Source organism: Podarcis tiliguerta (genome assembly GCF_965153285.1).
Source record: "Podarcis tiliguerta genome assembly, chromosome: 7".
NCBI lineage: Eukaryota > Metazoa > Chordata > Lepidosauria > Squamata > Lacertidae > Podarcis > Podarcis tiliguerta.
In genome coordinates this window covers 5,518,043-5,542,671 of record NC_139540.1, presented here as the reverse complement: position 1 = coordinate 5,542,671, position 24,629 = coordinate 5,518,043, and the positions used below count along the sequence as shown (strand labels likewise).

At 46.2% G+C, this 24,629-nt stretch overlaps 1 long non-coding RNA gene across 2 annotated transcripts; it reads right to left on the bottom strand.

The window, feature by feature from the left end:
* Positions 1 to 4,811: 4,811 nt before the first annotated feature.
* Positions 4,812 to 24,242, bottom strand: LOC310681404. Of its 2 annotated transcripts, none has more exons than XR_014513250.1 (3): positions 23,827 to 24,242; positions 12,119 to 12,252; positions 4,812 to 5,136 (listed from the first exon to the last, which is right to left on the bottom strand). It is a non-coding gene; the product is annotated as an uncharacterized lncRNA (long non-coding RNA). The 2 variants fall into 2 exon arrangements; XR_014513251.1 differs by lacking the exon at positions 23,827 to 24,242 and adding an exon at positions 17,121 to 17,217.
* Between the last annotated feature and the right edge of the window lie 387 nt (positions 24,243 to 24,629).

The window sequence follows — 24,629 nt, the reverse complement described above, 5'->3', positions numbered from 1 at the left end:
GCTCTGGTCCATGGGGTCATGAAGAGTCAGACACGACTAAATGACTAAACAACAAACAACAATTTATGGACCTAATAGGTATCTAAAGCCATTTGCACATGCAGAATGTAGGCACCCTATATATAGAAAAGAGCAAACCAGTGATATGTTAGGGAGCTGGCGAGCAGGTGGGACTTACATCATAGGAGCCTAACACAACACAAAACACTGTTGCTGTATGTAGGTTTTATTCCATTTTTTTTATCTTATATTTTGGAAATGTACATCCAGTTTTATTTCCTTTAAGTTTTTGGGGGGCCCCCAAGAGAGTGGGGCCCTAAGCTATAGCTTGTTTAGCTTATACATAAATCCGGCACTGATCAGGACACCCAGTTGAGCTCAGCTGTCACCAGGTGAACTACGGAGACACCCCTCCCACTTTTGCCCCATTAACCTGGAGCTTATGCAAATAGGAAATAATCACATTGCAGGTGATGCCTCTGAGCAAGCACACCTTTAAGGGACCGGAAGAAATCAGGTTCTATTTTCAGCCTGACAGAGCTCTCTATACCCCAGTTGTCTCCACCAAGAGCATTTGGCAGGGAGTGGAGTTGTTCACTTTTCAATGACTTCTCTTTTTGGGGACAACATCCTCATTTGGCTCCTCGCTGGGATTTCTCCAAAGATTTCCAGACTGATGTGAAGCTGGTGAGGGAAATCTAAGCCAACTAGGTTTCTGCAAACTGTGCTTTGTAGCAATCATTAGTTCCAAGAGGTGGTTGGGTGTTTTATTTTTGTTTTGTTTTTGTAAATGTTTGTATTTACCTTAGATACTGTGCCAAGAATTTCCAGACTGAGATCAGACCTTTTCGGGTGATGTTGTTGCTGCTGTTAATTTTAGAGCTCTGTTTTATTTTCAGTGTACGAATTCCTCTCATCAGGAGGTTTATTCAGCCTGGAGAGAAATGAGGCACTTGGTATTTATTTACAAGCTTTTTAAAAGGAAGCAATTACTGTAACCAGTTAACACAGCACCTCCTTCCTTTACCCTGAATTACTTTCCACAGGTTCTGTGAAATATACATTCTTTACACCCTGCAATGACTTTGCATCTCTATGGGAGTGCCTGCCATCAGACTGATGAGGGCAATTTGGTATCAGTCCAGGTTAGAATTAGATTCTGCTTTAGATCTAAAGTTTGAAATTGAGGTTTGTGTGTGTGTGTGTGTGTGTGTGTGTGTTGATCTTCCTGTAAAACCCTTTCTAAAAACTCATTGTGATGACACCAACTTTAATCTCAAGTGAAATGAGCACTCACACTTTACACTGTGGGTGCCCTTTGTGGGATTGCGCTGGGTGCTACAGTTCCCAGGGAACTTACTGGCAAACAGGGACTGTCTTGCGTCTCAGTGTTACTTTTTGTTATTTTTTGGAGCTTCACGCCCAGCCTCAGTTGTTGTTGTTGTTGTTTAGTCGTTTAGTTGTGTCCGCCTCTTCGTGACCCCCCGGACCAGAGCACGCCAGGCACTCCTGTCTTCCACTGCCTCCCGCAGAGGAGGAGGAACCGGCAAGCCACTCCAGTATCCCTGCCAAGAAAACTCCATGGAGAAAGACAACAGCCTCAGTAGTCAAGTTTCATTGCTGGGAGGTGGGGCCAGCCCCATTTATAAATAGGGGGTGGAGCCGACAGTATCCAGGCAGTCGGCTCTGGAGATTCACCTTCCCTACCCTCCCTTTGTTCAATGTGTTCTTGTTTGTAGGTTAACTTTTTCTTCCTGTTTAGTGGGCGCCGCTACGGTCTATGACTGGTTGCTGTTGAAGGATCGGGAAGAAATTTTCCTGCTTTGGCAGGTTTTGTCTTCCCCATAGCAATTCATCACAACTTTGGTGGGTATGGCATTGCATGGAATCCTTTAGTCTTTTCTTCCCTATAATGGGAGTCACCACTTCACGCCCCCCCCCCCCCCGTGGTGATGTTTTTTCTGAGCATTCTAGCTTTATCTGAGATGAACTGGTAATAACCTATGTCATGAGATTATATATTTCATCGTGCCCTCCTTAGTATAATTGCCATTATATAACAGTTTGTGGTTTCAGCCTTGTAATGTGCTATGTATTGTTTGTTGTTTCTTGTGAGCTGTGATTCTTGCATTTCAGGGGGGTCGAACTAGATTATCCCTGGGGATACCTTCTGACTCTGCAGTCCTATGATTGCATGAAACTGCCCTGTGGTATATAAGGGTGGTATATAATTTAATAAATAATATTAATTATAAAAACTAAGCCTTCTTTTCACATTCCCTGCTAAGTATTCTACCTCCCTGGGAGGCAGAAGGACAGCCAGGGTCCTGTCGACTTTAAAGCACACCCGTCTTTATGAAGATGAGATGATTGGCAGCGATAAGCACTCTTTCAAAGCTACGAGCTCGCAGCTCCAGTCTCCATTTCCGGCTATGCTTAATGGCTCCAGTCCTATTAAGCTGCATATGTCATTTGTCATGTCATATTTGCCTTCTTGCTGCCAAAAGGAATCTGCGAATTGCAGTTCCTTCTGAATATTATACAAAGGGCAGTTGTATAATTTGTGACCACCATGAGTTCTTTCTGGAGGGCCTTTTTCAGGAGTGGTTGTGGTGGATTATACCCAACTTATTTTTACTCAAGAGGAGAGCCATTGAAATTAATGGACCTAATTTAGCCACATCTATCAGTTTCAATGGGTCTACTCCAGGCACAACTAGGATTGCATAGAACCCAATATTTTGTTTTATATAAATAGGTGAAACCGGGACTAAGAGTCCCTTTTCGAATGGGAAATGTTAATCAGGTGTGGAGCACTTTCCAGGTTGTTGTAGTTGCTAGAGGTTTGGATGGTTTCAAATTTACTCTTAGCTATGAAGTTTGCTGGGTGACCTTGGGCCACACATTATCAGACTGGTCTACCTTGCAAGGGTGTTCCGAGGATTAAATGGAGACGCTGTGCTGTAGAACTGCTGTGAGCTCTTTGAAGGAGCTGTGGGATAAAAATATAAGCACAAAGTAGACTGTCAGTTGGTTTTGTTGTTGTTTAGTCGTGTCTTGACTCTTCATGACCCCATGGACCAGAGCACACCAGGCACTCCTGTCAGTTGGTAGTACCCTCCAAAGCCCTCAGGATATGGGCTTGTGACTCAAGCAAACCCCAAAGGAGTATGTGTTCTAGACAGCATGTGTCCTCAAATTGTAGAATTGTAGGGTTCGAAGGGACCCCAAGGGTCATCAAGTCTAACCCCCTGCATTGCAGGAATCTTAGCTTAAGCATCCATGGCAGATGGCCATCCAAACTCTGCTGAGAAACCTCCAAGGAAGGAGAGTCTACCATCTCTTGTGGGAGTCTGTTCCACTGTCAAACAGTTCTCACTGTCAGAAAGTTCTTCTGTATGTTTAGTTGGAATCTCCTTTCTTGTAACTTGAAGCCATTGGTTTGAGTCCTACCCACCAGAGCAGGAGAAAACAAGCTTGCTCCTCCCTTTTCCATATGACAGTCCTTGAGATATTTGAAGATGCCTCTCATATCTCTTCTCCCCCTTCTCTTTTCCAGCTTAAAAGTTCCTTCCACCACTCCTGGGAGCCAGCGTGGTATAGTGGTTCGGAGTGTTGGACTTGTAATCTGGTGAACCGGTTTCACTTCCCCGCTCCTCCACATGCAGCTGCTGGGTGACCTAGGGCTAGTCACACTTCTCTGAAGTCTCTCAGCCTCACTCACCTCACAGAGTGTTTGTTGTGGGGGAGGAAGGGAAAGGAGATTGTTAGCCACTTTGAGACTCCTTAAAGGGAGTGAAAGGCGGGATATCAAGTCCAAACTCCTCCTCCTCCTCCTCCTCCTCCTCCTCCTCCTCCTCCTCCTCCTCCTCTTAAGGCTTAGTTTCCAGGGACTGGCTGGATGAAGAGGAGTGGTGGTGGAAGGCACCAGCTGGGGAACCCCTTAGGGAAGGCTCAGAGCCTGTGGAGTGGTGGCGGGAGAATGAGAACAGGTCACAGAAGGAAGGGTTGGATGCTGAAGAAGCAACAGGCTTAAGTGAGAAAGAGGAACCAGGTGCATCAAATATATAAAAGGATGTCACATAGAGGAGGGAGAAAGGTAGTTTTCTGCTGCTCCAGAGAAGCAGACACGGAGCAATGGATCCAAACTACAAGAAAGAAGATTCCACCTAAACATTAGGAAGAACTTCCTGACAGTAAGAGCTGTTCGACAGTGGAATGTGCTGCCAAGAAGTGCTGTGGAGTCTCCTTCTTTGGAGGTCTTTAAGCAGAGGCTTGACAACCATATGCCAGGAGTGCTCTGATGGTGTTTCCTGCTTGGCAGGAGGTTGGACTCGATGGCCCTTGTGGTCTCTTCCAACTCTATGATTCTATGATTCTATGCATCTGAACCTGCCCAGATGGTATGTCTACATGGAACGGTACCAACAGAAGCCAACATCCAAAACAAGTGGTGGGTACCAGTTTGGGAATGGCTCACCTTGGTGAACCAAAAGAGGGCCACCTAGGTGCAGGGAGGTGATTTATCAATGTCTTTGGCCCCACCTTTTGCACCAACATCCATACAGGTGGTTCATGCAATCATAGATTAGAACCTGCCCTAGACAACCTCACTCATCTGGTTAGGGTCTGGGTGAGGGGTGAAAGCAGGAGATAATGAGGCACAATGATGCTAACAGGTGTTCAAACCTTTTTGCTTTTAAAAATACATCAATTCCCCATCCCAAATTTTAACCTCTCCAGGTAGCGACAGTGGAGATACAATCACATTTTTTTTTCTAAAGAAACAAATATCTTTTAACACCCACAACAACAAATATGACCTCTTATTATCAAAGGCAGCTTGCCTGAGAGAGAGAGAAAGAAAGAAAAAGTTTCCCCTTTGGGGGCTGGCCAAAGATCAAAGGACAACATGTGTTAGACTGTTTCCTCTGTTCAAAAGCCACTGAAATAGCAGCAAAAAGGGAGCCTTCAAATCAAACGGCTCTGGCGCCTGACTGGGAAGAGGCGATGCGCTTTTTCTTCTGTTGATTTCTCCACTTTTCAGCCATTAGGTTAACGTTCTCAGCCTTCAAAGTAGAAGCTTCAATAAAGCAAGCGGAGGCACCTTTTTCACACAGCCGGGAGGCAGGAATCCTGGAGAAACAAACAAAAGAGATGAAGAAGAACGATAAAGCCAAACAAGAATATGGAACAGCTTCATTACGAAGAGGTTCTCCCCTCCACCAAAAAAACCCACACAACTCAAGGCAACAGGACATTCGGAAGCTTGTTCTGGCATTTGGTACCATGCTCTGGTGCAGTGAAGACTTGCCTATAAGGGAAATGGGGCCCTGCCCCACACATCTAGCCAGCGCCCACCTGCCTGCCTTTTTACTTGCAACCAACCTACAGGGTAGCCTTGACTTTGAGCTTCCTCTTCCTTAGTTTCAGTGTTTGCTGTTGTAGAATTCAATCTCCTTCTCCTTCTCCTTCTCCTTCTCCTTCTCCTTCTCCTTCTCCTTCTCCTTCTCCTTCTCCTTCTCCTTCTCCTCCTCCTCCTTCTCCTCCTTCTCCTCCTCATCCTCATCCTCATCCTCATCCTCATCCTCATCCTCATCCTCCCCCTCCCCCTCCCCCTCCCCTCCTCCTCCTCCCTCCTCCTCCTCATCCTCATCCTCATCCTCCTCCTCCTCCTCCTCCTTCTCCTCCTTCTCCTCCTCATCCTCATCCTCATCCTCATCCTCCCCCTCCCCCTCCCCCTCCCCCTCCCCTCCCCTCCCCCTTCCCCTCCCCCTTCCCCTTCCCCTTCCCCTTCCCCTTCTCCTTTCTTTGGCAATCGCTCATAGCCAAGTAAATTTGTCTTCCATAAACATGGTTTTAACAATGAGTCCGTAAGTGACTGTGGATTTTGACTGGGAAGGACGGGGAAGGAAACACACCTGCCCTTAGCAAAGCTGTTATGCACAGATTCCTAGCCTCTTATGGATTTGTTTCATATATATATATATACAGTGGTACCTCTGGTTACATACGCTTCAGATTATAGACTCTGCTAACCCGGAAATAGTGCTTCAGGTTAAGAACTTTGCTTCAGGATGAGAACAGAAATTGTGGTCTGGCGGTGTGGCGGCAGCGGGAGGCCCCATTACCTAAAGTGGTGCTTCAGGTTAAGAACAGTTTCAGGTTAAAAACGGACCTCCGGAATTAAGTACTTAACCCGAGGTACCAGTGTGTGTGTGTGTGTGTGTGTGTGTGTGTGTGTGTGTGTGTGTAGCATTAATCACATGTAACAGATATATTATTGGGCCATTACACATTTTGAACATAATCCTTTTTGGACGGAAGACTGAAGTGTGCTCCCAATTTTGATTCACAAAGCACCATCCCTTAGGTACCGGAAGTTTGTCCAACACCATCCTAATGCTTTGGTAGCCAAACTCTCTTGAGGCTAAACCCCCTTTTGGCAAGATAACAGACCTGCCAAATCTGACAGGTAGGATACAAGGCTGCATATAAATTGTTGAGAACCTCGGAATATCCTCATGTTAATGTTATCACTTTCCTTCAGACTTCCTTTTCTGGAATGAGCCAAACAAGCCCAGCCGTCAGATCCCCTGAAAGCTTGGCTCCCTGCCTGATCTGAACATTTATCCCTGACAGCCAACTTTTCAAACTCCATCAGCTCACTGGGAGATGCTCCTGTCTCTCCACGTGAGGACGTTCACCTAATTGTCTCCAAGTGACTTCTGGGTCTCTTGTCGCTTCTCCAAAACTTGATGAGCCTGCTCAATTACAGGATATTAAGGAACTCCACTCAAGAGCTTGCAATGCATATCTGGGCCCCTGAAAGGATTAATGCAGGAACTAAAAATAAGCAAAGCTCAAAGCTCCTTTTCCATCTTGGAAGGAGCATTTCAATGACCAGCTTAAAAGCAGTGCTCGTGTGATTAATCTTACGGCATGAACATGCTTCACTCCTCACTTTTAAGAGCTGGTAGCTTAACAAATTATTTGCATCATGTGTGAACCAAAAGCACTTTCATGCATGTGCAATGGGAAGAATTCCATTTTGCTTCCATGGCTGTCATGACTCAGGCCCTTCTTTTGGGGATAAGGCTGGGAATTCAGAAATGGAGAGGGTATTGCCCTCAGGATGAGCCCCAGAAACACCAACTAGAAGCATTTTTGCAAGAAGATCCCATGACGCACTGCTCCAGCTTGCTAATACCATTTCCCGCTTCTCTAACACAAAAGGACTCCATCTCAGTAGCCTCAGAAGAATTGGTATCTTCTCTGCTCTCTTCCAACTCAAAGATTCTATAATTCTATCTTCTGGACCATTCTGGCTGGCTGAATGAATGAAGAGGCACTTCTCAGTGTGTAGCCTTATTGGAATTCACCGATGGGGTCTGCGTTGCTCCCGGACAGGAGGAAGGAAGTCAAATGACACCGAGGTTGGTTCAAAGAAAGAGTTTATTCTGCTCTCTGGATAGCAGAAGGCACTTGTGTGGTCAGTCCACAGCAAGTCCAAAGAAATGAGAAAGCTTCATGCAGTATATATATCCTCCAGGCATCCTCTCCCTCCTTCCCCAGGAATCCAACCATGTCAGCCTATGTACGCAGGTTGTCATCACATATGTTCCTGTTCTGGTATTCTTAACCATAAAAGGGTATTCCTTCCTGTACTTCTGACCATAAAAGGATCTTCCTGCTCCTACTTTTATCTTGGAGCAAGAGGTCACCATCTCCGAGAACACACTCTGGCACTGTTCCCAGACTGGGTCTGTGCGTCTTTGTGGTCAGGACGTAAGATAAGACACAGACGTGTCTTCTCTGTTCTACTGGTACAGTCAAGGCCATCCTTGCCGTCACAAACTGATAAGGGAGAGGGCTCTGAGCACTTGTTTATACAGCTGGGTTTTGGCTCAAGAGCTCAAGTTTATGCATTTTAGAAATGCTAAGAAGAAAGGGGGGGGGTTCGAGTCAGTTTTAAACTGACTGCACAGAAACCCATTCCTTCAAGTGAAGGCAGAACTAGCTAGAAATCATCAGCTATCTATGGCTCTGTATGAGAGTCAACTGGTGCTGAAGCAATATCTGAGCCCTTCTCTTATGCCACATTCAACCTGAGCCCTGCACAGAGCTGTCCATGGTTGCCTTGCCTTGCCTTTGCCCACGGCATTCAAAGAATCATAGAATTGCGAGGTTCAAGGGACCCCCAAAGGCCACCTAGTCCAACTCCTTGCAATGCAGACCTTCTGCTCTGGAAGGTGCTCTAACCTTAGGCATTGGGTGGTCTCAACATCAGTCATCTGGCATATGCACACCTAGGTTATAGTGAATGTCCCAAATGTGGTGACTGTTATGCTTGTATATACAACAGTGCACCTGGCTTTTTGGATTTTCACACAATTGTATTTCTGTGGGTATGTAGGAAAATTTCACATATTGAAGCTACAAAATCTCCAGCTGCATTGATCTCCATCTAATTTGTTGAGTTGAACTTTGGCTGGGAGGTGGGCAAATAGCAAAACAAACAAGAGAATTGACTTGATGCAGAGTGTGAAGGGGGCAATAGGAACCTGGTCTCAAATAACTACCTTTAGTCCCCCCCCCTTTTTTTATTGGCTTAAAAAAAGAGGGAAAAAAATTATACAGACAGCAAAACAAAGAAGTCTAAATTAACATTACCTTCTACCAATAAGAAATAATAAGGACTATTACAATAATAGGGCGGCTATAAAATACCAAATTTGGGTTCCATGACTGAAGAAGGGACTAGAGATAAATTTAAAATAATAATGAAGTGGGATCATATACACACTAAAAATGCCATGAAATGATTCATCAGATGTGGTCCAGGGCCGCCACTTGGATTGTGGCTTAGCTAGAAAGGGATGAATCTGTCAGTTTTGGATTCTCACTTTCCCAAACAGTTTGCCACATTTCCACATCAGTCTTCATTTTTCTTTAAGTCCTCATAAAAATCTACCAGCATATTAGTGCTCGTTTCCCCCAATGTACGCATTGTGCAAGCAAGTTTCCCTAATACAAATTGCATTATGGTATCTTATTTTCACTTTTCCACAACATGTGCTTATTTTCTACACATTTTTTTTTGGAGAACAAAATTTGGAGAAAAGTGAATTTAAGGGACACCCATGTTTCAGTTCAAGTATTGTTTTGAGAGGAGCAAATTACAGGTTGGCTTGTATTAAAACCTGAGCTGACCCATATTTCTCTCCCCATCACTCCTAGTTTGAACAAGTTGATTTTGGACTTTCATATCAATGGTTCAAGTTCATGGGAACATTCTTAAGGTGTTTAATCAAGGACAGAGATGAAAGATTGGATTCAAGCCAGGAATCGCATAGATGGTGCCCATTTCAACCTCCATGAATATGCATGACACTCAGGCGGCGGATTGTATTGACATTCTGCTTCTGTTGCAGTTTAGGGATCATTTAGATTGGATTAATTGGATAATTGTGGAAGTGTGACAGAAAGAAAGATAACGACGTACTTTAAAAATGAATATATATGGCACTTTGGACAGCAGGGCTGTCTTGTCAGTGCTGAACAACCAACCGTGTTGTCTTGAAGATGATGGTTTGTGTGTGTGTGTGTCAAACTGCAATCTGCATGTAGGTAATGAGCAATTATGCTCATTTCTAGGCTAAGGATGTGTTTAGCATCCCAACCAATGAGTGAGAGTCCAAGGCTGGCTCAAGACATTTTGCTGCCTGAGGCAAAGGAGAAAATGCCACACACTGCCCTGTCCCTGAGGGAGATCAGCAGGGTAGTTATTAAGGAAGAGGGCAGCCACACAGCTCTCTTATCCAACAGAAGGGTATGGTCAGGCAGTTCAGGAACAAGAGCTTTAGGGCATCACTGTCTCCCAGAATATGCTGCCTGAGGCAGCTGCTTCATTCTGCCTGTTGGTTGGAGGGGCCTGTGACAGACATACCCCTAAACAATGTTCTTGTAATACTACTGTTTATTAGCGGCTGTATCCATTGCTACAGTTTCTCTCTCACAATTTTATGGGTGCATGATAGGACTGCCTTCTTGTTGTCTCCTCTCCAGCCCAACCCTTCACCATGAGGTCCCAGGGCAAGTTACAACCATAAACCTGGGTAAGTTGGATGTGGTCAAAAATGAGATGGCAAGAATATTGACATCCTGGGCATCAGTGAACTAAAATGGATGGGAATGGGTGAATTCAGTTCAGATGACCATCATATCTACTACTGTGGGCAAGAATCCCATAAAAGAAATGGAGTGGCCCTCATAGTCAACAAAAGAGTGGCGAAAGCTCTACTGGGATGCAATCTCAAAAATGATAGAATGATCTCGATACGAATCCAAGGCAGACCTTTTAACATCACAGTAATCCAAGTTTATGCACCAACTACTGGTGCTGAAGAAGACCCTGATGTTGGGAAAGACAGAGGGCACAAGGAGAAGGGGACAACAGAGGACGAGATGGTTGGATAGTATTCTCGAAGCTACCAGCATGAGTTTGACCAAACTGTGGGAGGCAGTGGAAGACAGGAGTGCCTGGCGTGCTCTGGTCCATGGGGTCACAAAGAGTCAGACATGACTAAAGGACTAAACAACAACACAATGAAGAGAATAGCCTGTGTCCTGAAAGATATCAGGCGGGCCAGGCACAGAGGTGAAAAGCTGTTTCCTGGTCCTGCTGGATCTCTCAGATGTCTTTGACACCATTGATCATGACATCCTTCTGGACCGTCTAGAGATGCTGGGAGCTGGGGGCACTTATACAGTGGTTCTGCTCCTTCCTCCTCAGCTGGGTTCAGAAAGTGGTGTTGGGGGATGAGTGTTCAGAACCATGGGCTCTCACCTGTGGGGTGCCTCAGGGTTCCGTCCTCTCCCCCATGCTTTTTAACAACTATATGAAGCCACTGAAAGAGATCATCAGGGAGTTTGGACTGTGCGTTCAACTCTCCTTCAAATCTGAACCAGTGAAGGCAGTGAAGGTCCTGTGTGAATGTCTGGAGGTGGTTGGAGGATGGATGGCGGCTAACAGAAGTACTGTTTTGGGGGACAGGAGGCGGGCGGGTGTGGAGGATTCCCTGGTCCTGAATGGGGTAACTGTGCCCCTGAAGGACCAGGTGCACAGCCTGGGAGTCATTTTGGACTCACAGCTGTCCATGGAGGCACAGGTCAATTCTGTGTCCAGGGCAGCTGTTTACTAGCTCCATCCGGTATGCAGGCTAAGACCCTCCCTGCCCACAGACTGTCTTGCCAGAGTGGTGCATGCTCTGGTTATCTGCCGCTTGGGCTACTGCAATGCACTCATGCAGTCTATGTGGAGCTACCTTTGAGGGTGACCCGGAAACTACAAGTAATCCAGAATGCGGCAGCTAGACTGGTGACTTGGAGTGGCCACCGGTACCATATAACACTGGCCCTAAAGGATTTTCATTGGCTCCCAGTTCATTTCCGAGCACAATTCAAAGTGTTTGTGCTGATCTTTAAAGCCCTAAATGGCCTCGGTCCTGTATACCTGAAGGAGCGTCTCCACCCCCATCATTCAGCCCAGACACTGAGGTCGAGTTCTGAGAGCCTTCTGGTGGTTCCCTCACTGTGAGAAGTGAGGTTAGAGGGAACCAGGCAGAGGGCCTTCTCAGTAGTGGCACCTGCCATGAGGAACGCCGTCTCACAAGATATCAAGGAAATAAACAACTATCTGACTTTTAGAAGACATCTGAAGACAGACCTGTTTTGATGTCTTAATATGTTCTGATATATGTTGTGAGCCTCCCAGAGTGGCTGGGTAAACCTAGCCAGATAGGTGGGGTATAAATAATAAAATTATTATTATTATTAGGTTGGAGAAATGAGATGCACTCTCCCAATGTGTGATTCCCAGCAACTGGAATTCAGAGTCATGCTCAGTGGGTGAGACACATAGTCACCACGGCTGGTTTCAGTTCATGTGAGCCTGGCCAGCCAACACTGTATTATGACAACCCCACGATAAACCTGCTGAAGCAGCACTTCCATCAGTGAAGATATTCATAATTTACCAACTCCCTTCTTCCCCAGCGAACATTAAAATGATGTGCCAATTGATCTTGTGGTGCTCTTTAGTGCCCTTCAGACTAACCTGATTAGCTGTTCATCTTGTTCCTGACTGAGGTTCAGATTTTAGAGAGCCTCTCCGTACTTGTCTGGTAACTCATATTTCTTCTTGCTGGCTGTAAGAGAAGACATCTATGGACTTCATTACGGGTGTATGTTCTGCAAAGAGAACCCAAGATATACTCACAATATGTTATGATACCCAACTCTCATGGCCAAGGCTTCCAACTTGTTCTTTTAAACGATTGCTGCTTGGTTCAGTAGCTGGAGATGGAGACAGCTTTTGACAGATCAGGAGCGAAAGATTGGTGTGCAGTCCAGTGAATTTGAGGAAGGGAAGGGCAACCTGGTGATTTTGCTACATTAAGGATGGGAAGCCTATTTGAGAACCTTGAAGATTCAGGACAGATGGGGGGGGGGGAATTTCCACATAGTGCATAAACTATGGAGCTTATACGCACAGGATGAAGTGATGGCTACCAACTTAGCTGACTTTAAAAAAGGATAGGACAAATTGATGGGGGAGACTTAGAGGTAAGATAGCCATATGATATCATGGTATCATTGTTAGAATTCCTGGCTCTGTGATTACAATCATAGGACTGTTGTCTTTCACATGATGATATTTGTTTTGACTCCACAGAGTGGGAAGTGACGGAGACAGGATGTTTGTGTTACTGTGTTCCGTGAAGTGGGACTATTGTCCTTTGTCCTTTTCCTCTTTGCTGTGTGATGCTAGAGAGAGAGGGAGCCATGTTGCAGTGCTCCATGTGTGTTTATATGTAAATAAAGTAGATTAGCCAAAATGCTGAGTTGCTGTGGTCTGTTACACACAAGTTGTGCAAACTCTGTGGATCCCTAAGTGTGCCGGTGTCGGGTTGGCATCGGTCGCTGTGATGTTTGGGCTGAAGAAAGCCTTTGAAGCTCCTGAACGATTGACCAGGAGGGAGAGAACATGCCCGTCGGGCATGTGTCTCTACCAGAGTCCTACTCGAGTGTAGGCTGAACTCAAAACAACCATATGATAGCCATCTTCAAATATCTCAAGGGCTGTCACATGGAAGAGGGAGGAAGCTTGCTATCTCCTGCTCTGGAGGGTAGGACTCAAACCAATGGCTTCAAGTTACAAGAAAGGAGATTGTGACTAAACATCAGGAAGAACTTTCTGACAGTAAGAGCCGGTTGACAGTGGAACAGTCTGCCTTGGGAGGTTGTGGACTCTCCTTCCTTGGAGGTAATAAGCAGAGTTTGGATGGCCATCAATCACGGATGCTTCAGCTGAGATTCCTACATTGCAGGGGGTTGGACTAGATGACTCTTGGAGTCCTTCCAACTCTAATTTTATGATGGGTGGCTATCAATGGCTACTATCTGTGTAGGCTTGGCTCTGCCTCCATAGTTGGAGACGGTAATGCTTCTGAATACTAGTTGCTACAAACCACAGGGCAGGAAAGTGCTCCTGCACTTGTTTCCTGCTCCTTGGTTTACTACAAGCATCTGGTTGGCTGCTGTGAAAACAGGATGCTGAACTAGATGGGCCATTGGCCTGATCCAACAGGACTCTTCCTATCATAGAAATCCTAGAATCATAGAGTTGGAAGAGACCACAAGGGCCATCGAGTCCAACCCCCTGCCAAGCAGGAAACACCATCAGACCACTCCTGACATATGATTGTCAAGCCTCTGCTTAAAGACCTCCAAAGAAGGAGACTCCACCACACTCCTTGGCAGCAAATTCCACTGTCGAACAGCTCTTACTGTCAGGAAGTTCTTCCTAATGTTTAGGTGGAATCTTCTTTCTTGTAGTTTGGATCCATTGCTCCGTGTCCGCCTCTCTGGAGCAGCAGAAAACAACCTTTCTCCCTCCTCTATGTGACATCCTTTTATATATTTGAACATGGCAGTCATCTTCTTATGACTGTCAGGCTCGAGGGATTCTCTCCTCCCTGTCATGGTCCGGTTTACAGGCGATCGAATTCCCGGCTGAGGACATCAGGACCAGGGGCAAGATGGTGGGGTGGAAGCAGGAATGAGAGTCCAGAAGCCAGAAGCCAGGAGGTCAAGAGTCCAAGGGTCAGAGAGCTGGGAGTCAAGAAGCCACGGGTCCGGGGATCAGGAAGCAAGGAGTCATGAAGTCAAGGGTCCGAGGATCAAGAAGCAGGGAGTCAAGAAGCCGAGGTTCAAGGATCAGGAAGCAAGAAGCCAAACACAGCAAGGCAGGAAGCGTGTTGCTGTGGCAAAGAGCCAAAGGGAAATGCCGACCTTATATTCCTTCCCGGCTCTTGCCACCAGGTGCATTGAGTTACCAAGCGGCCTCACCTGTGCGGCCACGCCTTGCCTCTTCAGAACAAACTGAGGCAGGCCCCAGTCCTGCAAAGCCCTACTGGTCACAGGGCCTGGCTCCTGCACACACTCCTGACACTTCCCTGGTAGCATCAAGGATCAAAGAAGAAACAAGAAAGTTTGTATTTGTGGTTTCATTCAGTAACTGTGGAACAAGGCAAACAATCCAGTCCTTAACTCCAAGGTGAAGTTGCTCACTCTGAGCCCCTCTCCTTCCTTCCCAAGCAACAGCCCGTGGCTCCTCAGGGGCCTCAGAAGTCAAATACAGTGGTACCCCGCAAGACGAATGCCTCGGAAGACGAAAAACTCGCTAGATGAAAGGGTTTTTCATTTTCTGAGGTGATTCGCAAGACGGATTTTCCTAAGGGCTTGCTTCGCTAGACGAAACAGCCCTGCCTCTCCTGTCATGGCGACGGTCACTGCACGCACGCACGCTCACTTCCCCGCTCCTCCGGCTCCCTCCCACCTTCTGGCTGACGACTCCTCCGGCTCCCTCCGACCTTCCGGCTGCCTCGCGCTGCTGCCCACCTCCCTCGCGTGCTCCTCTGAGAGCCGCTGCCGCCAGCAGCCAACGTTGCAGCCGGAGTCGCTCTCCTGAGCCCCGCCGCCCTCCAGCAGCCGCGTCGCGCGGTGGCCACAAGGCGCGGGTGAGTCCGAGCTACCCGCTGCGGCAGCTGCCCTGCTTCTCCCCGCCCCTCCCCGCCATTGTTAGTGTTTAACTGCAGTGGTGCTTCGCAAGACGAAAAAACTCGCTCAACGAAAGAACTCGCGGAATGAATTAATTTCGTCTTGCGAGGCACCACTGTACCATTGAGCTCTTTGCTCTTGAATTCTAAGTGAGCAGCCAGTACGTGGCGTTGGTGGAGCTTCTATGCTCTCCAAGGAAGTCTCTGCTGGAAGTTCTCCAACTCCCCCTCCCTGTCCTAACATCTCATAACTTGGCAGCTCTGCGTTCTGCTGTAATACAATCCTGTCTCCCTCTTCTCTTGAAACTACTAAAGGGAGGTGGGTCCTTGCCCTATTCCCCCTCCAAGGGAAGAAGAGAAGTAGGAGGGGGCGATTCCCAAACCTCCTCTTCAGTCCACTCCCTGACAAGGACCTTTTGCTCTGGAAGGCAGAGGAATCTCATCCTTTGAAAGATCAGTATGGAAAAATCTCTCGCAATGCAGAATTAAGGAAGTTTGAAACATCCTCCGCCAATGGACCACTCTGTACCTTTGGCCATTGACCTTATTTGCATGTGAGTACAGTTGTGACATACTACACTTGATCTTAGCCAAAAGGCCGGACGCGTGTGGCGCTGTGGGTAAAAGCCTCAGCGCCTAGGGCTTGCCGATCGAAAGGTCGGCGGTTCGAATCCCCGCGGCGGGGTGCGCTCCCGTTGCTCGGTCCCAGCGCCTGCCAACCTAGCAGTTTGAAAACACCCCTAGGTGCAAGTAGATAAATAGGGACCGCTTACTAGCGGGAAGGTAAACGGCGTTTCCGTGTGTGGCTCTGGCTCGCCAGAGCAGCGATGTCACGCTGGTCATGTGACCCGGAGGTGTCTTCGGAAAGCGCTGGCCCTTGGCCTCTTTGAGTGAGATGGGCGCACAACCCTAGAGTCTGTCAAGACTGGCCCGTACGGGCAGGGGTACCTTTACCTTTACCTTTACAGTTGTGACAGCAGCAGCCTGTAAACCAGGAATAGGGTGTGTGTGGCCCTCCAAGTGTTGCTGAACTGCAACTCCCATCATCCCTAACTATTGGCCATGCTGGCCAGAGTGATGGGAGCTGGAGCCCAAGAATGTCTAAAAAAGGTAAAGGTACCCCTGCCCGTACGGGCCAGTCTTGACAGACTCTAGGGTTGTGCGCCCATCTCACTCAAAGAGGCCAAGGGCCAGCGCTGTCCGAAGACACTTCCGGGTCACGTGGCCAGCATGACATCGCTGCTCTGGCAAGCCAGAGCCGCACACGGAAACGCCGTTTACCTTCCCGCTAGTAAGCGGTCCCTATTTATCTACTTGCACCTAGGGGTGTTTTCAAACTGCTAGGTTGGCAGGCACTGGGACCGAACAGCGGGAGCGCACCCCGCCGCGGGGATTCGAACCGCCAACCTTTTGATCGGCAAGCCCTAGGCACTGAGGCTTTAACCCACAGCGCCACCGGGCCGCAAATTCCCTATCCCTGATGTAGACTAAGCTGGTCCCTCTTACGTCTCCAATACACATACCAGATAGTTCTGATTTTCCAGTGTACAGGTATGGCCTTGCTGCAGAATCCAAGCATTGACATAATTTGGTAGGCACCATGCCAGTTGCTAAATTCCCTGAAGGGCAGAAAAGCTGCTGGAACTGGGCCTTTCAAGTGTAAGGCTGCAGTCCTAAGCATTCTTTCTTGGGCACAAGTCCCACTGAAATCAGTAGGGACTTCCTTGTGATTAAAAATGGGTAGAATCAGGCTGTAAATGGAATGGCTCCCTGAGGGCTCCCAGAGCCATTGAATTAGCCCCCTGTTTTCAAGCAGATGCAAATGGGGGAATTTAATACCAGTCGTGTTCCCCAAATCAAATTATGCTGCTTGTGTTTTGGGGGTTTGTTTATTCATTTGGAAGAAAAGCTTCTGGGCTCCGTTTTGATCAATAATAATAAAAAACAAGAATACAAACATTTATCTGCATTTGCTCAATAGTAAATGAAATCCAGTACCTTAGAGCAAAGAAAAACTCTCCCAATGCAGAATTATTGCCTTGGTGATATCAGTAGCCAATAGACCAATAGTTGCTTTCTGCCAACTGTCCTAATTCTATGTTTGGACCATTGCAGCAGCAGAGGTAAGGGAAACAAAAAAGATGTTTCTTTTATAATATGGAAATGTCCTTGCCTATCTCAGCCCAATTAGCTCATTATGAAGTGGATGCATCCATGTGTCAGCCAGAAGAATGACATTTTTGTATAATAATAATAATAATAATAATAATAATAATAATAATAATAATAATAATTTAATATTTATACCCCGCCCATCTGGCTGGGTATCCCCAGCCACTCTGGGCGGCTTCCAACAAAACACTAAAATACAATAACCTATTAAACATTAAAAGCTTTCCTAAACAGGGCTGCCTTCAGATGAATTCTAAAAGTTTGGTAGTTATTTTTCTCTTTGACATCTGGTGGGAGGGCATTCCACAGGGCAGGTGCCACTACCAAGAAGGCCCTCTGCCTGGTTCCCTATAACTTGGCTTCTTGCAGCGAGGGAACCGCCAGAAGGCCCTTGGCGCTGGACCTCAGTGTCCGGGCAGAACGATGGAGGTGGAGACGATCCTTCAGGTATACTGGACCAAGGCTCTTTAGGGCTTTAAAGGTCAGCACCAACACTTTGAATTGTACTCGGAAATGTACTGGGAGCCAGTGTAGGTCTTTCAAGACCGGTGTTATATGGTCTCGGTGGCCGCTCCCAGTCACCAGTCTAGCTGCCACATTTTGGATTAGTTGCAGTTTCCGGGTCACCTTCAAAGGTAGCCCCACATAGAGCACATTGCAGTAGTCCAAGTGAGAGATAACCAGAGCATGCACCACTCTGGTGAGACAGTCTGCGGGCAGGGAGGGTCTCATCGTGCGTATCAGATGGAGCTGATAAACAGCTGCCCTGGACACAGAATTGACCTGCGTCTCCATGGACAGCTGTGAGTCCAGAATGACTTCCAGGCTGCACACCTGGTCCTTCAGGGGCACAGTTACCCCATTAGGGACCAGGGAGTCCTCCACACCCGCCTGCCTCCTGTCCTCCCAAAACAGTACTTCTGTCTTGTCAGGATTCAACCACAATCTGTTAACAGCCATCCATACTCCAACCGCCTCCAGACAGTCACACAGGACCTTCACCGCCTTCACTGGTTCTGATTTGAAAGAGAGGTAGAGCTGGGTATCATCCGTATACTGATGAATACCCAGCCCAAAGCCCCTGATGATCTCTCCCAGCGGCTTCATATAGATATTAAAAAGCATGGGGGAGAGGACGGAACCCTGAGGCACCCCACAAGTGAGAGCCCAGGAGTCTGAACACTCATCCCCCCCCCACCACTTTTTGAACACGGCCCAGGAGGAAGGAGTAGAACCACTGTATAACAGTGCCCCCAGCTCCCAGGCCCTCTAGACAGTCCAGAAGGATGTTATGGTTGATGGTGTCAAAAGCCGCTGAGAGATCCAGCAGAACTAGGAAACAGCTCTCACCTTTGTCCCTAGCCCGCTGGAGATCATCAACCAGTGTGACCAAGGCAGTCCCATGATGAGGCCTGAATCCCGATTGGAAGGGATCCAAATGGTCTGCATCCTCCAGGCGTGCCTGGAGTTGTTCAGCAACCACTCGCTCAATCACTCTGACATCACAAGACGTCCATCTCTTTATAACTGACAGTGGATCGCTCTGTATGGATCTGTAAGACGAGAAGTAGCCCTGAGACTGCTCCATAAAACTAGGAGATGATTTGCATCATTCAGAAAATGCACGTGGTATAGCATATCTAGGACTGCACCACTTCAGGATGCTGGTGGGAATCAAATTCTGAATGCTGCATTGCTAATCTGTGTTCCTTCAGATATTGTTGGCAAAGAATGCAGATGGAATCAATTTTAAATGGATTTATACGTGGAATTTGATGGCTGGTTTTATCAAATTTTGCCCACATTGAACTACCTTCTGCATCAAGCACCCACTAATCTCCAATGACTTGTGCATTCACGTTATTATTTTTAAAGGTTGACTAAGCAATATTGTATGCAAAAAATACATATATATTATGTATAATATTATGGAAGTGTTGAGTCCCATGTTGAACCATATTTCCACAGCAGTATTTTACTAATATCAATACATAAGTACAGTTTATATGCACAAGTATAAGTACAGTTTATATACAGTTTATATGCACGGTAGCACGTTTCTGTTTGTGTGCTGGTTACTTTAGGAAACCAAGAGTGTATATGAATATATATATATATATATATATCTTAGTTTTCCAACAAATTGAACACAAACTACAAAAAACCAAAAAAGAAAAAAGCATACAAAAATACAATACAATACAAAAAACCCCACTACAAAACACTAACATACAACTAACAAAACAAAACAAAACCCATTTAAAACACAATCCAATTTCAATATCTTATCTTTCTTTCACTAATTTCCATGACCTCCTCACACCTCCCTTTTTGTATTCCACTTCTATTAATTGTTTCAGCAATTCCTTTCCATCTTCCTCTGTTTTCTATCCTGTAATTATCTTAACACTTTCAAACCTTATTTTTCCCTTTAATGCTCTAATAACCTATTTATACTTGGTTCCTTATAATATTTCTACTAAAGCCATATAACTTCATTCCAACATTTTTCTAACATTCATTAATTTTACAGTATTTCTGTAAATAGTCTTTAAACTTTTTCCAATCTTCTTCCGCCGACTCTTCTCCCTGGTCTCGGATTCTGCCAGTCATTTCCGCCAATTCCATGTAGTCCATCAACTTCATCTGCCATTCTTCCCTGTATATGAATATAATAGTCTAACATTATGGATAATAATACTTATCATAATGCTTGTGAGAAAAGAAAATGTTCATATTTGTATCAGAGCAGGAACAAAAGTTTTTTTGTTGAGATCAAGGAACACCATGATCATAAGAAAATATTCCTGCTGGACATGGATATTTTCACAAAATTCATTTGTAGTTGTTGGACTACAACTTCCATCATTCATGACCTTTTCCTGTGGTAGCTGGGGATGATAGCATTTGGAGTCCAACAACCTTTAGAGGGACACAGGTTCCCCTTCCTATCCTAATCTTCAGCGTATTCTGCGCCTGTTAACCCTCCTAGACTTTTTCAGGAGATATCAAAAATGCTACAATGTCTTTAAGATACATGTAAGGTAAAGGGGCCCCGACCATTAGGTCCAGTCGTGGCCGACTCTGGGGTTGCGGTCGCTTTATTGGTCAAGGAAGCCGGCATACAGCTTCTGGATCATGTGGCCAGCATGACTAAGCCACTTCTGGTGTACTAGAGCAGCGCACGGAAACACCGTTTACCTTCCCGCCGGAGCGGTACCTATTTATCCACTTGCACTTTGATGTGCTTTAGAACTGCCAGGTTGGCAGGAGCTGGGACTGAGCAATGGGGTCTCACCTCATTGCGGGGATTCAAACTGCCGACCTTCTGATTGGCAAGTCCTAGGCTCTGTGGTTTAACCCACAGTGCCACCTGCGTCCCTAAGATACATGTAGGACTTCATTATTTTGACCAGCTACAGCTTCTCTCCTCTCCTAGTCCTACTTTAGTTCTTTCTCTTGACTGCTGTCCTGCTAATAATCTGTTTGACTATCCGCTCCCCTCCCCCGACCTTCCCCAGTCAACATTTCCTATGTGATCTATATCAACTCAACCACACATCAAAATCCAAAGAGAAGTTTGTAAACCAAAATCTTGGACTGTATCCGGTTGTTTTTTTTTTTTTTTTGTCTTCCTTGAAGCCTGCTGCTTTAACTGTCAGGATCCAGATTGTTATCACCTTGTAAAATGAGACATTTATCTCCTCAGTGAAATTTACAGCCTCTCTAAAAATGAGCAATGGAATGGGAAAGACTAAGGGTTGGTACCCCAGAGTCTTCTCCAGCACGTCTGAGCCGGGGAGTGGCCCCACTGGAATGCCTTGAGTGATAGAGAGGGGGAAAGAATCTCTCATTTCATTATTATGACTTCAAAATGCGAGCATCTGACAGCACAAGGGCGATTGTTTCCCCCCGTTTGGAAAAGGATGCTTTATGGGGTGCTTAAATCGGTGGCATTATGTTTACGATTATTCCTTCTGCAACTTGACTAAGGGAGGTCACTGCGAGATGCTACAAAGATGGCAAAGACTTTGCGCCCCCAAAATCGGCAGCGTCATGTCCTGGGACAGGTGCGCTTCTCATGATTTAATATGGCCTTAAAAGGTAAAGGGACCCCTGACCATTAGGTCTAGTCGTGGCCGACTCTGGGGTTGCGGTGCTCATCTCGCTTTATTGGCCGAGGAAGCCGGCGTACAGCTTCCGGGTCATGTGGCCAGCATGACTAAGCCGCTTCTGGCGAACCAGAGCAGCACACGGAAACACTGTTTACCTTCCCGCCAGAGCGGTACCTATTTTTCTACTTGCACTTTGACGTGCTTTCAAACTGCTAGGTTGGCAGGAGCAGAGACCGAGCTACGGGAGCTCACCCCGTCACGGGGATTCAAACCGCCGACCTTCTGATCGGCAAGTCCTAGGCCACCCGTGTCCCTTTTAATATGGCCTTAGTCTTCTGCTAAATTCCAGTGGAGTGCAAATATATACATTTTCTTTTTTATATTAAAAAAAAAGATATATAAAAGACCATGTCTGCATCCTGAATTGCAGAACATGAGTCTTAGCTAGGATTGTCCAATGAGGATTTCACCCAAAGCAGAAGTCAAATTCATTTTAGAGATACACCCCAGGGGAAATCAGTTGGAAGTGTGTGCATGTTGAAGGTGCACCGTTCTAGCTTTAGCACACAATCTGGAATTTCCTACAGATCCTTGAAAATAATAAAGATTAATGAGTTTCTTCTTGTGTTCTTGTGCAGTAGAACCCACCTCAGTGGAAACACCTCTTCTTGTATTTTGTTTGTTTAAAATGTTTTTAGGCCACTTTCCTGGGCAAATGCCCATTCAAAGCAGCTTGCAAACTGAGGTTCAGGGAACTCCAAGGGTCCCCTAAACCCTTATACCCCAGCTTGATCGCTGAGATCACCTGCAGAACTTCTGTTGAGAGATCCCTGAGTTGGTGACAATGAGAAACTGAGTCTTTAGTGGCATCAGCCTAGCCCTGTGGAATATACTGCTAGTAGAGATTTAATGGGCATCTTCTGTGACTTTTAAATACCTGCTGAGACCTGTTCTGCCAGGCTTATGCGGGCACTTAAGAAACCATCCTCCTCCAGTGGTTAACTGATATCTGTTTTCAACCTGTATGGTTTTATGTTTTTGTTGCTGTAAACATATTATTTTATTTGCTTTATGCAAGTTACTTTTAGAAACAAACAATATATATATATTAAAAGGTGTCACATTTTCTTTGAAGTCTTCACATATGTCAGCTGTTTTCTGGTCCCCATGCTAACAGTGGCTGCTTAATATGAAAAGCTTTATATGCAGATATAAACCTAAACCTAGACAGCATCTTAAAAAGCAGAGACATCACCTTGCCAACAAAGGCCCATATAGTTAAAGCTCTGGTTTTCCCAGTAGTGATGTATGGAAGTGAGAGCTGGACCATAAAGAAGGCTGATCGCTGAATAATTGATGCTTTTGAATTCTGGTGCTGGAGGAGACTCTTGAGAGTCCCATGGACTGCAAGAAGATCAAACCTATCCATTCTGAAGGAAATCAGCCCTGAGTGCTCACTGGAAGGGCAGATCCTGAAGCTGAGGCTCCAAGACTTTGGCCACCTCATGAGAAGAGAAGACTCCCTGGAAAAGGCCCTGATGTTGGGAAAGATTGAGGGCACAAGGAGAAGGGGACGACAGAAGATGAGATGGTTGGACAGTGTTCTCGAAGCTACCAGCATGAGTTTGACCAAACTGCGGGAGACAGTGGAAGACAGGAGTGCCTGGTGTGCTCTGGTCCATGGGGTCACAAAGAGTCGGACACAACTAAACGACTAAACGACAACAACAATATTCCACACCCTATCACAAACATGGTTTTCTCATCCAAATCACCTAGCCTTCTTTCAGAATCCTCAATGGCTCTGGGTTTTCTCCCCTGTTTTTTTTTTTAAACGTAAGCGCTGTTATATATTCAGTTTGTCAGAGATTTTTATTCTACTTCTGAAAGATCATTCGTACAAAAATAAGAAGAGGCTGAACGCTGGATCAGTTGAATGGTCCAGCATCCTGTTCTCAAAGATGCCTGTGGGAAGCCTTCAGGCAGGACCTAAGCACAAAAGCACTTTCCCCTCCTGCATTTTCCAGCAACTGGTACTCAGAAGCAGGTAGGCACGTGGGTGGCACTGTGGTCTAAACCTCTGAGCCTAGGGCTTGCTGATCAGAAGGTCGGCAGTTCAAATCCCCACAATGGGGTGAGCTCCCATTGCTCTGTGCCAGCTCCTGCCAACCTAGCAGTTTGAAAGCACGCCAGTGCAAGTAGATAAATAGGTACAGCTGTGTCGGGAAGGTAAATGGCATTTCCATGCACTCTGGCTTCTATCACGGTGTTCTGTTGCACCAGAAGCGGTTTAGTCATGCTTGCCACATGACCCAGAAAGCTGCCTGTGGACCAACGTTGGCTCCCTCGGCCTGAAAGTGAGATGAGCGCCGCAAACCCATAGGTTGTTGGGAAGCTGTGTATGTGCAGCTACTCACACAGACTCTATTAAGGTTTGGCAGACAGCCAGAAGGCAATCTGAAGGAGTAAGTCTGCCTGATGATACAGAGGCATGGAGTCAGCTCCATGATTGGTCAAGCTCTCTCAAAGGAGTGATAATTAATGGCCTACTAAGTGGAATGTGTTAGTTCATAGTTCAGAGGTTCAGAGTTCAGTGTGTCAGTGTAGGTGTTGTGAGTCGTGTATGAGAGAGCTAGCTAAAGATCCGTGTTCTGTTCCTGTAAATATTCCACTGTATATAATAAACACCTAACTACAAGTTACTGGTTCCTGCTTCATCCATCCTGTCTGCAGCCAAGTCGCCAATTGCTTCCGTGGATTCTGCGTTTACTCTGCTAGGTCTGGCTAAGGTCCTGAAACTAGTCAGAAAGTTGCAAAACACCAACAGGTTTTGCCAATATAGGTTCCTTTACCTCTACCTTTTTTTTACCTATTGTCTACAGCAGTGTTTCCCAAACTTGGGTCTCCAGCTGTTTTTGGACTACGATTCCCATCATCCCTGACCACTGGTCCTGCTAGCTAGGGATGATGGGAGTTGTAGTCCAAAAACAGCTGGAGACCCAAGTTTGGGAAACACTGGTCTACATTGACTAGCAGTCAACCCCATAGTCCCCTTTGACTGGACTTAACCATCCAGGAGTCCTTTACCTTTACCTATTCAGAAGCATTGCTGCCTCTGACCATGGAGGCAGAGTATAGCCATCGTGATAGTCATTCATGCACACATGTGCACACACACACACATACAATGCTCCTTAAGATGCAGGGGGTGGGAGGAACA